Raw genomic sequence first — 16,325 nt, forward strand, 5'->3', positions numbered from 1 at the left:
TGAGGCCAGGCAGGGGCCAGAGGTCCCACTGTGTCTTCAGAAATGTCTTCCTGTTCTTACTGGTTTTGTTCCTGGAGAGACCTGTGTTCTCCTCAGTGTTTAGAGCAGCTCAACTCACAGTAGCCAAGTTACAGAACCAGACTAGGTGCCCCTCAGCAGATGGACAGATAAAGAAACTGTGGTCTCTATACACAGTGGAATATTACTCAGCCATAAAGAAGAATGAAATGATGGCATTTGAAGGTCAATGGATGGAGCTGGAGAGGACTGTGCTGCTTAAGTAAGCCAATTCCAAAAACCAAAGGGAAGGGAGGGGAGGGACTGGGGGATGCAGGAAAATAAATGGACGTCACTTTTCCATGTTCACATAGGAACACAACCAGGGACACCCCACAGAAGGGCCAGTCACAGGAATGAAAATCACACCCCGTGTAAGTGACATGGCAGGATGCATGCTGCGGTCATGGGGAACTAAGAAGAACCAATTCAGAGACAAACCTGTGTTCCCACCTATGCCAAGGGACAAGGTGCAATGTCATTCAGTGTCCTCATTGAAGATGAAGCTTGCTCTGCTGGCCTCTGGGAGCCAGTTTGAGGGAATTGACACTCAGGTCACCAGAGCGGCCCCACCTCCACAAGCCTTTGCTCCCCACAGGAATGTCAAGCCTCAGAGGCCCGTGGACACCCTGCCCATCAGGGACAGGGCAGCTGCAGCCTTCAGTCCCCCTGCTGTCTCCTCCCAGGGGCAACATGCACTCCCTTCGTCCCATCCTGACTTGTGACATTATGGAAGGGGATAGACCCAGGCAGCAGGGACAGCTGGCAGCACCTACCTGATAACACAGTGGCCTCTATTGGAGGCAAAAATCATGATGGGGGGCGATGGAAGATTCCAGAGCTTGGTGCAGGGAGGTAAAGCCCTTGATGTCCAGCATGTGCACCTCGTCCACAAACAGCATGCTGGGGACCTTCTCAGCCACGTCCTGGTCGATGTACTTGCTCACCACCTTGTTGATCTCGCCTTGGACAGGGTCCCAGCCAGTGGGGAAAATGTCACCTGCTCTCTTCTCCACACCTTAATTCAATCAAGACCCAACCCTGCAGCCTGGTTCTCCTACTGGCTCTCTGACCCAAGGCTGGGTACTGGACCCATTCCAGGTTTGGTGTCATCATTTGAAAACAAGAATCATGCCAGTTGTGGTGGCAAACGCCTATAACCCCAGCAGCCTAGGAGGTTGAGGCAGGAGGATCACAAATTGGAGGCCAGCCTCAGCAACTTAGTATGGCCATGAGCAACTCAGTTCAGACCCTGTCTCTGAATAAAATACAGAATAGGGCTGGGGATGGGACTCAGGGTCAAGAGCCCATGAGTTGAATCCCTGTACCCTCATCTAAAAAAAAAAAAATAAAACAGGCATGATCACCCCCAAATGCCACAAAATGCCTTTTGTGGAGCTGTGTGGGGCACAATGACCAGGAGCTGCCCCATCAAGCCCTGACGCTGATGCCAAGACACCTCATTTGGGAGCTCCAGGGAGATGTGTTTTCAAATGTGAATTCTCCTCTGCTGCACTCAGTCAAGGAGCTGTTTTGGGGGCCATGCATGACAATGCTTAGGTTAATGAGCTTTCCATCAAGTGCACTTAGAATCCTCTCCCCAGGAAACCTGACCAAGGAGTGTCAGAGCAGGCCCAGCCTTGGCCCCAGAAACATCAGCCCTTACAGAAAAGCAGACCCACCTCAGGTCTCAGCCCTCACCTTCCAAACCAGTGCCCCCTGTCATAAGGATGGAGCTGTTCCCAAAGAACCGGTATCTGAGGCCTGTCCTTGCCTAGAGCCATGATATAGGGCTGTAAAAACCGAATTCAGAGACAGATCTGCTCTTGGTCACTCATGGAGGAGCTTAGGCTGCTGCAACTCCTCAAGGCAACAGTGGATTCATGTTGAACTTACATTTTCAGGGAGTAAAGTGGTAATGGTCCAGAAAAGGACATAAAATTAGGGAAGAGCCAGGCACGATGGCACATGCCTGTCATCCCAGCAGCCAGAGAGGCTGAGGCAGGAGAATCACAAGTGCTGGGATGGGGCTCAGTGGTTGAGGGCCCCCGAGTTCAATCACCTGCATCAATAAATAAATAAATAAATAAGTCCATAAAGGAGCAAGGGAGACCCACTGCCTGGTGTCAAATTTGGCACCTTTTTGGGACCTCAAGAGAAGCAGATGCTGACCTCAGTGGGGCCAGAACACACAATGTGGCCACGGCTTCTAAAGGGAGTGAAGACCCAGAGCCATGCAGTGGGAGGCGCTCAGAGCCGGGAGCTTGTCAGAGGAGGGCTTCAACTTGGCTCCAGGCTTTGGCTTTGCCACGTATCCTACCTGTGATCTCTGTCTTCTTTGGCTTCATAAACCGGCCCATCATGGACAGGACATCTTGTCCCCCTGTAGCAGAGAGGACTTTCTAAGGCAGCTACCAAAGCTCATCCTCCTTCCTCCTGTGGGTCCCTGATGTCACTCAACTTGGAGGCCTGAGGTGGAAAGGCCCAGAACACTCCCCTGGGAAGGATGAGGGGCTTCTGAACTCAGAGGGATCCCCTTGAGGTTTCCCCTGACCTGCAAGAATCAAGCAGAGTCATGTGCGGTGGAACATGTCTTTAAAAATCCTGGCAATTTGGGAGGCTGAGATAGGAGAACCGCAATTTGGAGGCCAGCCTAAGAAACTTAGTCATGTCTGAGCAACTCAGCAAGACCCTGTCTCTAAATAAAATATAAAAAGGGCTGTGGATGGGGCTCCATGGGTAAGCACCCCTGGTGTTTAAGCTTCAGTACAAAACAAAACAAAAACCTCCGGCCAAAAAGGAAGAAACCCCAATCTCAAGAGTCTCTGGCCTCTCCTGGGAAAAGCTCCAAGGGACTAAAAGCAAAACCAGATTCCCAGCAGAAAGCCCATTTCTGGTGGGGAGGCCCCTTCAGGATTAAGAGCAAACCTGACTCTCTGTCCAGTGGGGCCCAGATCAGCGCCAGCTGGGAGCTGGAGGATTTGGAGCTCTTGCTCTGTAGAGGCCAGAGCCTCCGTGAGGCTGTCTGAAGCCCTGTGAAGGCTCCCGCCAGGAACCCCCAGTCCGGGGTGGAGAGCAGCCCCCAGCAGGCTGGCAGGCGGCCAGGGGCAGACAACGCCCAGAGATCAGCTGTGACAGCATCTGGACATTGGGACAAAGGGGCCGAAGCTCATGTTGTGCTCATTGCTGAGCCTCTCAGTGGGCTTCCAGGAGGACAGCACGGCCCTGACAACTGGTTCCCAGGGCCTTGGGCATGCGCTGGCCCAGGAGAGCCTGTCCCTGGGGCCTGGTGTTGGCCACATCCAGGTCATACAATATCCCATTCTGGATGACCTCCTTCTTCTTGTGCATGTCGCCCTTGGGCAGGGCATGTCCTCATCGGCCTTCAGAGGGAATTCCGTGGCCTCTGCCTTTGCCAGCAGAGCCATGGGGCACCGGGACCACACAGAGCTCACCACTGCCCAACGAGGGCCCCCAATGGCAACCTCCGCATATGCCCCGCAACCTCCCAGACCCGCCCGGGCCACACCTGAGACTTTCTGGAAGATTCTCTCCCCTTTCATTTCACTCCTGATAAAGGAGCATCCAGGGGACTCACTGGAGTCGGGGTCCTGGCCTCTTCTAGGTGGTGATTTTATGGGTGACACGAGGACTTAGGCTCATCCATGCACCAGGGACGGGCTGCCACCATGGGACACAGCAGCAGATAGAGGACGAGCCACCTGGTGCAGTCCCAAGGTTTAGGACTCAGGGAGGGACACCAGGGAGATAAAAGAAAATGGAAGATGCTGCCTGGTGCAGCGGGAAGGGACAAAGGCTGTCTGGTCCCTGTCCCCGACAGGGTTTGCGTCTTGCACACTCTGCCTGCTTAAGTCATGAGGAGAGGAAGACAGAAAAGCCAAGGTGACTTAGCTGCTGACCTTCCCCCACCCACCACCAATGAGCAAAGTGACGCCCTAGTTACCCAGTTGTCACCCTGGCAGACGCTGATGTGTAACACTGTCCCCGGGGAGCATACCTTCACAGCCCCGATGTTGGCCTCCATGTAGATGATGTCACTGGCCTCCACCCGCTCCTTCTGCAGACTTTAAAAAATGCTGGAGTTCAGCTAAAACCAAACCAAACCAGACAAAGGGGGACTCAGACAACCCTGATGCATGTTCCAGTTTCTCCTGACCCCGAGGGAAGGCACCTTTCCAGAAGAGACCTGAGAGGCCAGGCACAGAAGTGCACACCTGTCATTCCAGGGACTCGGAGGCTGAGGCAGGAGGATCGCCAAGTTGGAGGCCAGCCTCAGCAACTTAGCAATGGGAGACTCCCTCTCAAAACAATACAAATCAAAATAAAAAGGGCAGGCTTCTGGCTCCCTGCTTAAGCACTACAGGTTCAGTTCACAGGACTAAACACGAGAGAGAGACAGAGAGACAGACAGACACTTGAAGTAGCCAGTGACCCTAGGAGTGGGTGGGTATGAGGGTATTTGGCAGGGCACAAGAGCCTGGACTCGGGGCTTAGCACATCAGGAGGTGAACCTGAGGATGACCATGTCTACCTGCAGGGGACAAGAGAAAGTCACCATTACTCTTCCTTGCCTTGCCTTCAGGGGTTGCAAAGTGGAAGGAACATTCTCACAGGGACCCAGGTGCCCTTAGAGGGGATATATGTCCTTGGCCATGCTCCATGGCACCTTCCAGGATCACCACTACAGCTCCAATCCTTGGGTTACGGACACCAGAGCTTCCTGCTTAGCCACCTGAGGCTGCATTTGATATGGCCCATGATCCCGGCTCTCTAGGCCTTGGTCTCCTCCTCTATGTGACAGCAGCCAGAAGTACCCACAGAGAAGTCCAGCTCAGAAGGGGAAACATAAGTTGGAAATCCCCCAAACTGTCTGGGTCAGGAGGGTGAGGAAGGAGGATCACCAAGGTGGAGGCCAATCTAGACCACATAGCTAGGCCCTGGGGATGGAGCACAGCTCAGTGGCAGAGTGCTAGTTCACTATGACCAGGGCCCTGGGTATGAGCCCCAGAACAATAAAAAAGCAAATCCTAGCACCCTCTGGCCCCCGGGGCTGTGCACACACATCTCAGGGTGATGGTGCTCTACGGAGCCTTGCTCTTCCCCAGGGGTGTGCACTGGGCAAGGACAGCAGCCTCTGCAGGACCAGGCTGGCAGACAGGTCCTGAGGCTGAGCTTCCAGAGCAGCTGCTACAGAGGACCACCCTGTGGAAACACACCTGAGCTCTTTCCCAGACAGAGTCCAGAGTCAAAGGGGGGTGCTGGGGACATGACACAGACTAACACCTACTGTAGGGCTCTCTCAGAAGAAGGTGGCCCCCAAAAGGCCAATTCAGAAACAAAGTCAGTATGTGGTGGCCAAAGCAAGGGGAGAGACATCAGGTGGCCATTCATGGGAATGAGGTCCCTTGGAAGGTGTGACAATATTCTAAAATTAAGATGGGGAGTGTAAACAATGTCATGCCTCAAAATCCTGTGCGCTACACAAACTTAAAATGGGTGGATCATGTTCACAACTGCACCAACAGAGCTGCCAGGAGCTCACCAGGACCTGGCCTCTTTGGCCTCTTTGGGGGCACTGTGCGAACAGGAGCAAGGTTGGGGAGTCCCTAGGCAAAAAACTTCATAAGCCTCCTTCAAACTCAGACACTTCACAACTCCACACAACACACCTGAGGTCCTTCTGTCCCAGTATGTCATCCATGTGGAAAAACAGCCCAGAAGGACATGGGTTTTGGGGAGACTGGGGGTACCAGGGATTGGGCTCAGGGGCCCTCAACCACCAAGCCCCATCCCCAGCCCTGTTTGGCATTTTATTTAGAGTCAGGGTCTCCCTGAGTTGCTTAGGGCCTCGCTTTGGCTGAGGCTGGCTTTGAACTCGCAATCCTCCTGCCTCAGCCTCCCAAGCTGCTGGGATCAGAGGTGGGTACCACCTTTGTTTTGGAAGACAATTTTCCTCTTCTCTGTTAGGCTCATTTCTTTGAGAAGCTGGTCGAAGCAGAGTGATGGATGGCTCAAATTTCCACTGTGTTTCTGTGTCCTCTCTCCTACAGGGAAGAGGACAATTTTTCTTTTCATCTCAGGCACTTTTATTCGGTTGATTTTCCAGAAGAACTTTCTCAAGGTGTTATTCTTGAGAAGGGGCCACCTTCTCAGAACCTCATTAATCCAGGATGGACAGGATGTGATGAGGGATTAAAGAGATAAAGACAGGTTGTGGAGCCAAGCTGCTGAGATGAAGGCCCCATTAGAAAACAGAAAAATAGCCCTTGGAAGAAGTGACATTTTCATGATCTCCATAAAGCTGTGACCAAGAAACTACCTCAGAGAATCAAAGAATCACCAAGTTATAAAAGAGGAAAAGATGGAGAGATTCTACGGTGGATGGATAGTGGTCTAGAGATGAGAAACTGAGCCCCAGAGAGCCCAGAGGATTGACAGGTGTTACCCAGCACCAGAGGACTTGCAGTCACCCTGGCCCTCAGCCAGCACTGGGCACAGGATGACTGTGGAGCCTCTTTCTGAGCCTGAAGACTTGATCTGGAAAACAGGAGAAATGAGATTCTTGACACCTGCACACACGGGCACACAGCTGTGATGAGCCACAGGTAAAATACCTCTCTAAGCCCACAGCAAGAGACCTGGCCATGCAGCAGGGGACAGGTACAGAGCTAGTGTGAGTCAATCATAACACAGTGGATGAGTAAAAACATTATGAAAAAGAAAGAAAAAAGAAAACAAAATTATGTCCACTTTGACTTTTGGGGGAGGTGAGGGGGCAGTTTGGGGATTTGAACCCAGGGGTGACTTATACCTGAGCCACATCCCCAGCCCCATTTTGTATTTTATTTAGAGACAGGCTCTCACTGAGCTGCTCAGGGCCTTGACTAAGTTGATGAGGTTGGGCTCCACCAGGTGATCCTCCTGCCTCAGCCTCCTGAGTGGCTGGGATGACAGGCATGCTCTACTGTGCCTGGCTGGCCAATGACTGTCATTTGGGGGATGAGATGGCATTAGCAATTTCTTGACTTAACCACACAACTCACAGAAGTAATGAAAAAAGAAAGACCTACCTCATGAAGGGACCTATGTCCTAGCCCTTACGAGGTGTCCCGTTATACTACACGGTGTTATCCTGAGTGTCCCATATAGCATCAACAGTGCAGAGGCCAAGTAAAGGGGGACACAGAGGTCACACCACCTGCCTGTGCCACAGTGCTGAGAACAGGGCTCAGGACAGACTTCCCTTGAGCTGCTTGGTGCCCTTGGCTGTCTTGAGCACTATGATCACGTGGCTGATGGTCTTGCCATAGCCGCCCATGGGGTTCTCGGTCTCATATGACGTCAGTTCCATCACCTTCCCCTCGTAGACCTCCTTGGCCTCCTTTATCCACAGCCCTGGAAGAATGGCTGATGGGTACATGGTGAGAAGCAGGACCATCCTTCTGTTCACATACATCTCCTCCTCACCAACACCCTTCTTACCTCAAACTTCCACAGCACAAGAACTGACAAGTCACCTTACAGTACAACCTAGTGACACCATCATGGGTAGAGAGCAACTCTTCTGGGAGCGGTGACACAGGCCTGCCATTCAAGCTCAGGAGGTCGAGGCAGGAGGATAGTAAGCTGGAGGCCAGCCTCAGCAACTCAGTGAGGCCTTGATCAATTCAGGGAAACCCTGTCTCCAAATAAATTCAAAACAGGGCTGGGAGGTGGCTCTGTGGTTAGAATCCCCGGGTTCAATCCCTGGTGCCCCTCCTCAAAAAAAAAAAAAAAAAGGGTCGCTGCTCTCCTGACAAATGGGGAGGCCACAGAAGACTTCTGCTGGCAGGTGGCCATCAGGATCCCTGTGAGCTGATATGGAAATATCCCAAAGGCAGAGACACACAGCCACATGATCAGACACTCAGGCCACTTCCCTCAGTTCAAGGGGGGCATTATCTTATCACCCCATCCCTTGCCTTCTCTTCTCCAGAAACCCAACCAGGACAAGGACACTCAAGACTGAAAGCTAGGGTCAGATCTCCTCTGCCTGTGATCCACCTGAGAGCCTATAAGTGGGGCTTGTGGAAAACATCCAACAAGGAAGCCACATTCTGTGTTTGATGAACCAAATTCACAGCTCCTGAACCCCAAAACAAACTTCCCAAACAAATCCTGAAGCAGCTGTGCACACCTCGAGTCCAAGTAGCTGCAAAGGCTGAGGCTGGAGGATCATGGGTTAGAGGCCAGCCTCCACAACACTGAGGCCCTGAGCAACTCAGGGAGACTCTGTCTCTAAATAAATGCAAAATAAGGCTGGGTGGTGCTCAGGGGTCGAGGGCCCCTGGGTTCAATCCCTGGTACAAAAAAAAAAAAAAAAAGAAATTTTCCAGACAACATGAAGGTAACAGAAAACTCTATCAAGCTTGGAAAATTCTGGGCCTTTAAGCCTCCTTTGATTTTTTTTTAATAGAACCATTTCTATTTTGCAAAGAGGAAATTCCTCCAAATGGAATGCCTGTCCATACTCACTGTAAGGGGACAGTGATATGAAATTCCTCCAGGAGAGGAAAAAAGGCATCCCCATTTCTCAGCCACTCATATTTGTCTAGCAATTTCTTGTTGGTGACAAGTAGACAGGGGAAGGCCCAGTGGACCATGGGCCCAGATTTTGGCCAAGAGAGAGGCTGTGGGCGCTGTCTCTGGCCAAGACAGCACAAAGGACATGGGTTTCATCTGCTGTCTCAGGTTTCTAAGTCCCTGACATGGACTTTATCACATCAAGGAAGTGGCACAGATGGGGACAGATGACCCTCTCTCCCTCTCTCTGCAGCTTTGCAGGAATTTAAAGATGTGGGAAAAGAAGGCTTCTGTATGAGGGGAGACCACAGCTTCCCCTTTTATTCTGTGGCAGGATCTAGAAATTTCTCCTCACCTGTGCCACCAAAAGCCCTGCTGTGTCCCCCACCACCCCACTCCAGGGGCCACTCCCATCAAATGTGCCTGGTGACCTCTACTTTTTCAAATTTTAAAGCAAAATTCAGTTCCCACTGAGCCATTGAAATACAAGCAACTGTGAGAAGACCAGTTTTATCAGGTATTTGTTTCACAAAAATGGGGTTTTAAAAATTTTTTTAAGTTGTAGATGAACATAATTTCTTTATTTTTTTAATTATTTTTATATGGTGCTGAGGATGCAACCCAGGGCCTCACACATATTAGGTGGGTGCTCTACAACTGAGCCCCTGACCCATCCCAGAAAAATGGTGTTTTTTAAATTTAAGTTCTTAAAATATTAATATTCAGGTATTTGAAAGGTAGTAATATCTTACTGGTCACATATTTTTCTTGGTTCCTTTTTGTACCAGGAATGGAATTCAGGGGCCTTCAACCCTTGAGCACCATCCCCAGCCCCTTTCATATTTTATTTAGAGACAAGATCTCACTTAGTTGCTCAGTGTCTGGCTAAGTTTCTGAGGCTGACCTCCAACTTGCTATCCTGCTGCCTCAGCCTTCTGAGCTGTTGGAATATGGTTCATATGTTTAACTTATGAGTCGAATAAAATCACTGGCACATGTTTAAATAAGGAAAAATAATCCAGGCACCGTAGCACACATCTGTAGCCATAGTTACTCAGCATACTGAGGCAAGAGGATGGTTTGAACCCAGGAGTTCCAGGATTGCCTGGGAAACATACTGAGATCCTGAAAAATAGGACATGAAAAGGGAAAAGAAAAGAAGATGTGAAGAAAAAAAACAATAGAGAAAAAATTTTAAACGTAAAACCCAGTTGTATACATGTATAATTCCAGCAACTCAGGAGGCTGAGGCAGGAGGATTGAGAGTTGGAGGCCAGCCTCGGAAACTTGGTGAGAAGTTTTCTCTAAATTAAATATAAAAAGGGCTGGGGACAGGGCTCAGGGGTGAAGTGCCCCTGGGTTCAATCCCTGGTACAAAAAAATAAAAATAAAAAGCCTAAGTTCAATGTGACACAAAGCTTAGCTTCTAGACACAAGTTCAGAATTAGAACTCTTCAGTTCAGCATTAGTGTCACACAGGGGCTAGGGGTGGCTCAGCAGCCATGGTCTCAAAAGGGAGATAGAGAGAGAGACAGAGAGAGAGAGAGAGAGAGAGAGAGAGCGCACCATAGTTGAGTGCTTACAGGGACCTGCTGGGGAAGATCAAAGGCAGAGCCAGTCCCACAAAGAGGCACCGCAGGAAGATAGAGTGCCAGCCATGGGGGTACCAGGTGGCTGTGGGGGGGTAAAACAGGATCCCAAGATGTCTCCGCACTTCCAAATGCTGCACCCTCCTACTGCATTTTCTTTCCTTCAGCATTATATCAAAAGTTCCCCAAGTAGACTTCTTAGTCTTTTTATTTATTTATTATTTATTTGGGTACCAGGGATGGAATCCAGGGGCCTTCGACCATTGAGCCCTGTCCCCAGCCCTTTTTATATTTTATTTAGAGGCAGAGTCTTGCTGAGTTGCTCAGGGCCTCAATAAGTTGCTGAGGCTGGCCTCCAAATTGTGTTCCTTTTACCTCATCCTCCTAAGCTGCTTGGATGGCTAGCTACTCTTGCCTGTCTTGTCAACAGCACCAAAAGAACATGAGCATTTTTAAGATGAAAGGATTCAAAGCACCAGAGAAGAAACAGCCATCTTTCACACTGACATGGTACTCACTAATAGCCCTGCGGAAGTTCTCCATCAGCACCTCTGTCTTCTTGTTCTCCATGGAGTAAACTTTGCTCCCCACCAAGGAGAAGAAAGGCACCTTACTCCCCAGGTCCTGAGCAATCACCAGAGAAAGGGCTGTCTACAGAGGCAAGAAAGGAAAGGTTTTCATTTTACAGTCTTGAAAACATATTTAAAACCCATCTATAAAAATATTTATTCAAGAGGCTGAACATGGTATTGCACACTTGTGATCCCTGAGACTCAGGAGGTTGAGGCAGAAGGATGGCAAGGTGGAGGCCAGTCTCAGCCGCTTATCAAGACCCTGGGCAACTCAATGATACCCTGTCTCTAAATAAAATATAAAACTTTGGGGAATGGGGCTCAGGTGTTAAGTGCCCCTTGGTTCAATCCCTGGGACCAAAATAAATAAATAAATAAACAACACTAACAAATCAGGAAGGATTTATTACATGACCTTTATTTTATGTTAAAAGGCCAGAAAATAGTGGATAATACGTAAGGCCAAATCTGTAAGCGGTGGCTTGGTCTGCACAAGCTCCCCCTGACGGTGCCCTGTGGTCAACTATAAATTGATGCTCAGTAACATAACTTTGGTTGGCAGATGCTAAAGAGAACCTGGTGAAACAGACATCTCATCAAATACCAAGTTTTGGAAAGCAAATACTCTCAAGTGGGTCCAGGACTGGGAAATGCCATGGCTTCTGAGTGCCATTTCATCCTCCCTCATCTCTGAAATAAGAATGAGGTCAGACCCCATGTGTGTAGGTCAAGCAGAGCCTCCTGAGATGCTGAGGGCCTCACTAAGTTGCTGAGGCTGGCCTCCAACATTAGATCCTCCTGCCTCAGCCTCCCAAGCTGCTGGAACAAGGCCAATTGAAGCTACTGCTTCAAAGATGGCCCAGGGAAGGCTCCTCTTTTCAATGCCCTTTTGGTTTCAGCTCTGAGCAGCCGATATGGGGGATGATCAGCGAATCCACTAGCCCATGGGGCAGAGGTTGGTTCTAGTTCTGATCTTCTCCATGTTTTCTAGGGTGGTCTTGAGCACACAATAGTGCTAATGCTGGACAGGCTCATCTGGTGAACTAAAATACTGTTTAGATTACAAGGAGCCAACAAGCTGCCCACAGGATGGTTTGATTGGGACTCCGTAGTCTTAGATGTGCCTTTAAACTTGGCTTTTGTTGAGGGGAATTGAACACAGGAGCCCTAAAACCCTGAGCCCCATCCCCAGCCCTATTGTGTATTTTATTTAGAGACAGAGTCTCCCTGAGTTTCTGAGGGCCTCGCTTCTGCTGAGGCTGGCCTCAAACTCGCTGTCCTCCTGCCTCAGCAACCCAAACCAGCCACTGGGATTAAAGGCATGTTCCACTGTGCATGGCTCTTGCCATTTTTTGAACCCTAGGAAATTTCCTGTTAAAATTCAGCTATTTGGTTTTTTTTGTTTGTTTGTTTGTTTTTTTGTTTGTTTGTTTGTTTTTTTGAGAAACCAGGTCTGAACACAGTGGCCCTCTTTTAGTGAAAGGGCACCACAACCTTGGGCTTGAGCAAGTCACTTTGCTTACCTCGCTGCCCGAATGCTTAGGCACCTGAGTTGGCAAGCCCAAATCATGTGTTCTAATAGCAAAGGGAAAATGTCTAGAACAGAACACAGAGGTATGTGATTCCAACACCATGAGGCCCAGGGGAGGCCACAGGCGACAGTGCTCATCTGTATTATTTTGATGTTTCTGGGAATGGAACCCAGAGCCTGGTATGTGCCAGGCAGCTGTTCCACCACTGAGCCTCAGGCCCACCTTTTTTTTTAATTTAGAGACAGGGTCTCACTGAGCTGCTGAGGCTGGCCTCCACCTTAAGATCATCCTGCCTCAGCCTCCCATGTTGCTGGGTTTACAGGTGTGAGCCACTGTGCCTGACTCTTCCCTGTTCTTTCACAACCCCCAACTCCCCATTCTCAGTTTCCAGTGTCAAAGACAGTGACCACTAGCCACTGAACAGAATCCCTGCCTCCTTCCACCTAACACTGAGGGGTGACCATTACCCTTCCATTCAAATTGAAACAATACTTGGTTAAGAATGGCTCCTTTTCTGTCCAGCTTTCTCCAATTAAATGCTCATGGAAGGGGCTGGGCTGGGGATGGGGCTAAGTGGTGGAGCACTCGCCTAGCATGTGCAGGGCCCTGGGTTTCTTTCTCCATGCCACATAATAATAAATAAATAAAACAAAGGTATTCTGTCAAATTACAACTAAAAAACTATATTATAAAAAAGAAACTCATGGAAGAAAGGCAAATATACAAACCCTTTCCTATGGAGCTCTTTATATCTCACTGATCTTTTCATAGCCTGTCATCTTGAAAGTCTAACTTGTATTTTTTTAATATTTTAATATAATCAGGCCTCCCAGCTGATCAATCACTACCCACCAAGACACATCCCAGAACTTTATGTTGTTTACTTTTGAACAGGGTTGCAGTATTCATATTTATTTTTAATTTTTTTCTTTGAAACAAATTTAATTTTGTTCCAGCCCTAAATTAGGGAAAGAACTTAAATCTTAAAAAATTCTCAAAAATCAAGCCATTATAAAGTTAAGCACCCCTCCCCTTAACAATAAATATTGAACTGATATAGGTGACTGAACTGATATAACTGATTTAGGTGTAGATGGACACAACACAATGCCTTTATCTTTAAGTGGTGCTGAGGATCAAACCCGGGTCCTGCCCATGCTCTGCAAGCCCTCTAACACTGAGCCACAATCCCAGCCTGCTAACTTGTATTTTATGGATTAAGAAACTGAGAGCTGGGTGTGGGGGTGCACACCTGTCATCCCAGCAGCTTGGGAGGCTGAGGTGGGTGTATGGCTAGTTGGAGGCCAGCCTCAGCAACTTAGAAAGGCCCTGAGCAACTCAGCAAAACCCGTCTCTAAATAAAATACAAAAAGGGCTGGGGATGAGGCTCAGGTGTTTAGTGCCCCTGGGTTTGATCCTTAGTAGCCCTCACCCAAAAAAAGGGTTTCTTAGTCTTGCCTCTGTTTTGGGGGCACAGCCTTGCAGTGAAGGTTGCTTGGCAGCATCACTGACCTCTAACACTAGATGCCAGGAGTCCCACCATCACATTTTGAAAACTAAAAGAGACAACTCTCCAGATACTGCCAAATATCTCCTTGGGGGCAAAACTGACCCAGGTTGAAAATCAATTCAGAGCTAATCTCACCTAGCTGGACTTCCAGAAAGACCACACAGAGAATGGGAACAGCCCACAGCTAACGGGTTCACAGCTGGTGACTGTCCACACCAACAACACCAAACAGTGAGACTCAGAAAGCCCTGTGGACATCAAGAAAGGAAAATCAGGGGAGGGCGTCCTATCCAAAAATACCTCCAAAACATCCAGAAAGAAAGGTCCCAACCCTGAAAATCAGACTTCTTAAGAGCAACACTGGAAGATAAAAAGTACTAAATAACACTGAGTAAAACAGCACTGAAGGAAACAGCTATCATGCTGGTGCTGTGGCACAGGCCTGTCATCCCAGGAGCTCGGGTGGCTGAGGCAAGAGAATCGCGAGTTGGAGGCCAGCCTCAGCAAAAGCGAAGCCCTAAGCAACTAAGTGAGACTCTGTCTCTAAATAAAATGCAAAAAGGACTGAAGTTGGGACTCAGGGGTTGACAGCTTCTGGGTTCAATTCTTGGGGTTCAATTCTTGGTAACTCCCCCCCCCAAAAAAAATGGAAGACGATTTGGACAAGCTAATGTTCTTGTAAGTGCACACTGTATGGCATTCCAGCCTCAAAAAACTTCCCCCAGACATAGGACTTCTTCATCCACCATCAGTCACCACACAACACACCCTGGCAACTCCATATGTACAACTTCAAACTTAGAATTCAAGTTTTTTTCACAGCTGATTGTGTTTCTGCTTCTGAAAGGTCAAGTGGCCTTCCCCAGGCCTCCCAGCTGATTAATCAATACCCACCAAGATGTAGCCCAGAACTTTATGTTGTTTATTTTTTAACAGGGTGACATTAAGTCACTTAGAGCTTGGTGAAACTGCTGAGGCTGGCCTCCAACATGTGATCCTCCTGTCTCAGCCTCCAGAGTCACTGAGATGACAGGCAGGGGCCACCACACCTGGTGAGAGCCCTCTTCTTTACATACAAGAGCGCAGGCTCCTACTCTCCTATGCCAAGAGGCCCTTCAAGAGAACAAGCCATGTCCAGACCAGGAGCACCGGGAAGCCTGAGGATCTGGTTGATCCCCTTGCAGATCCCAACAAGCTCCACCATATGTCCTTTTTTGTCCCCTGGAAAGCCCGACTCTGAAGGGGAATTATCAAACCCTCTGCCCAATTCCAGCATTTAAAATCAGTCAGCAGTTTGAAGCTCAGCACTCAACTGAGCCATTTTATGCCATCAGGAGACTTCCTGTTTCTCTGCCTGAAAAACACTAGAAGCCCTTAAAGATCAAAAGTGTGTTTCTGTTATTGTCAATCATGCACGTAGCCAAAATAGTGGTGGGCAAAGTTTGCATTCAAAAAAATACTGGCTGACTCATTTTTCCCCCTCCAATAATGTGCCACAGAAGATTTTTTAAATATTTTTTAATTGTTCATGGACATAATATCTTTGCTTTAATTTTTTAAAATATTTATTTTTTAGTTGTAGTTGGACACAATACCTTTATTTCACTTATTTATTTTTATGTGGTGCTGGGATCAAACTCCGGGTCCCGCATGTGTGAGATGAGTGCTCTACCAATGAACCACAGCCCATCACAAATTTTTATGAGGCCCTGGACCAATAGAAATGGATTTTCAGCTGGGCATGGTGGTGCAAACCTATAATCCTACCTCTCAGGAGGCTAAGGCAGGAGGATCACGAGTTGGAGGCCAGCCTCAGCAACTTAGCAAGGCACTCAGCAACTTTAGCAAGATCTTGGCTCTAAATAAAGTACAAAAAAGGGATGTGGCTCAGTGGCTGAGTGCCTCCAAGTTCAATCACTGGTTAAAAAAAAAAAAAGAAAAGAAAAAAAAAGAGATGGATTTTCCAAGAAAAGGAGACTTGAAAGAGTTCAAAGACAATCCCAGTGACCAGACCTCTCAGAGGACTTTTCTTCCCCTCTGGCCAGGATGATTTTCATTCTAGAAGTAAAAGTTTGAGATCATATTCCTTTCTTAAACACACATGTGACTTATGTCGTTAAAAAAAGACTAGTTAAGATGTGAATTCCATTTGGCTTCAAAGTGAGGATCGTCCTCTTGAACAGCAAAAATCAAAGAGAACACAAGGACTTTTCCAGTTCCCAGGGTTCCCGCCCACAGCATGGCTCTTTCTGCCATCTTCTTGTTTTGATTATCCCTTCTATGACATCACATGCCTGCAGCACAGAGGTTACAAATGGTCACTATTACTGTGTTTCAGTGGGGAAAAAATGCAGTCCCTGGTCCAAACGATTCACAGACTAATCCAACAAACCCTGGGCGCCAGCACTCTCCATGCACTGTTCTGGATGGTGAGAGAGAAGGTGAGAGAGAAAAGTCTGCTGGGCACAGTGGCCCACACCTG

General features: G+C 48.6%; 1 pseudogene; it reads right to left on the bottom strand.

The window, feature by feature from the left end:
- Positions 1-829: 829 nt before the first annotated feature.
- LOC143389681 (ruvB-like 1) lies at positions 830-16,105 on the bottom strand (annotated as a pseudogene).
- Positions 16,106-16,325: the final 220 nt, after the last annotated feature.

This window comes from Callospermophilus lateralis, unplaced genomic scaffold, assembly GCF_048772815.1.
Source record: "Callospermophilus lateralis isolate mCalLat2 unplaced genomic scaffold, mCalLat2.hap1 Scaffold_63, whole genome shotgun sequence".
Taxonomy (NCBI): Eukaryota; Metazoa; Chordata; class Mammalia; order Rodentia; family Sciuridae; genus Callospermophilus; species Callospermophilus lateralis.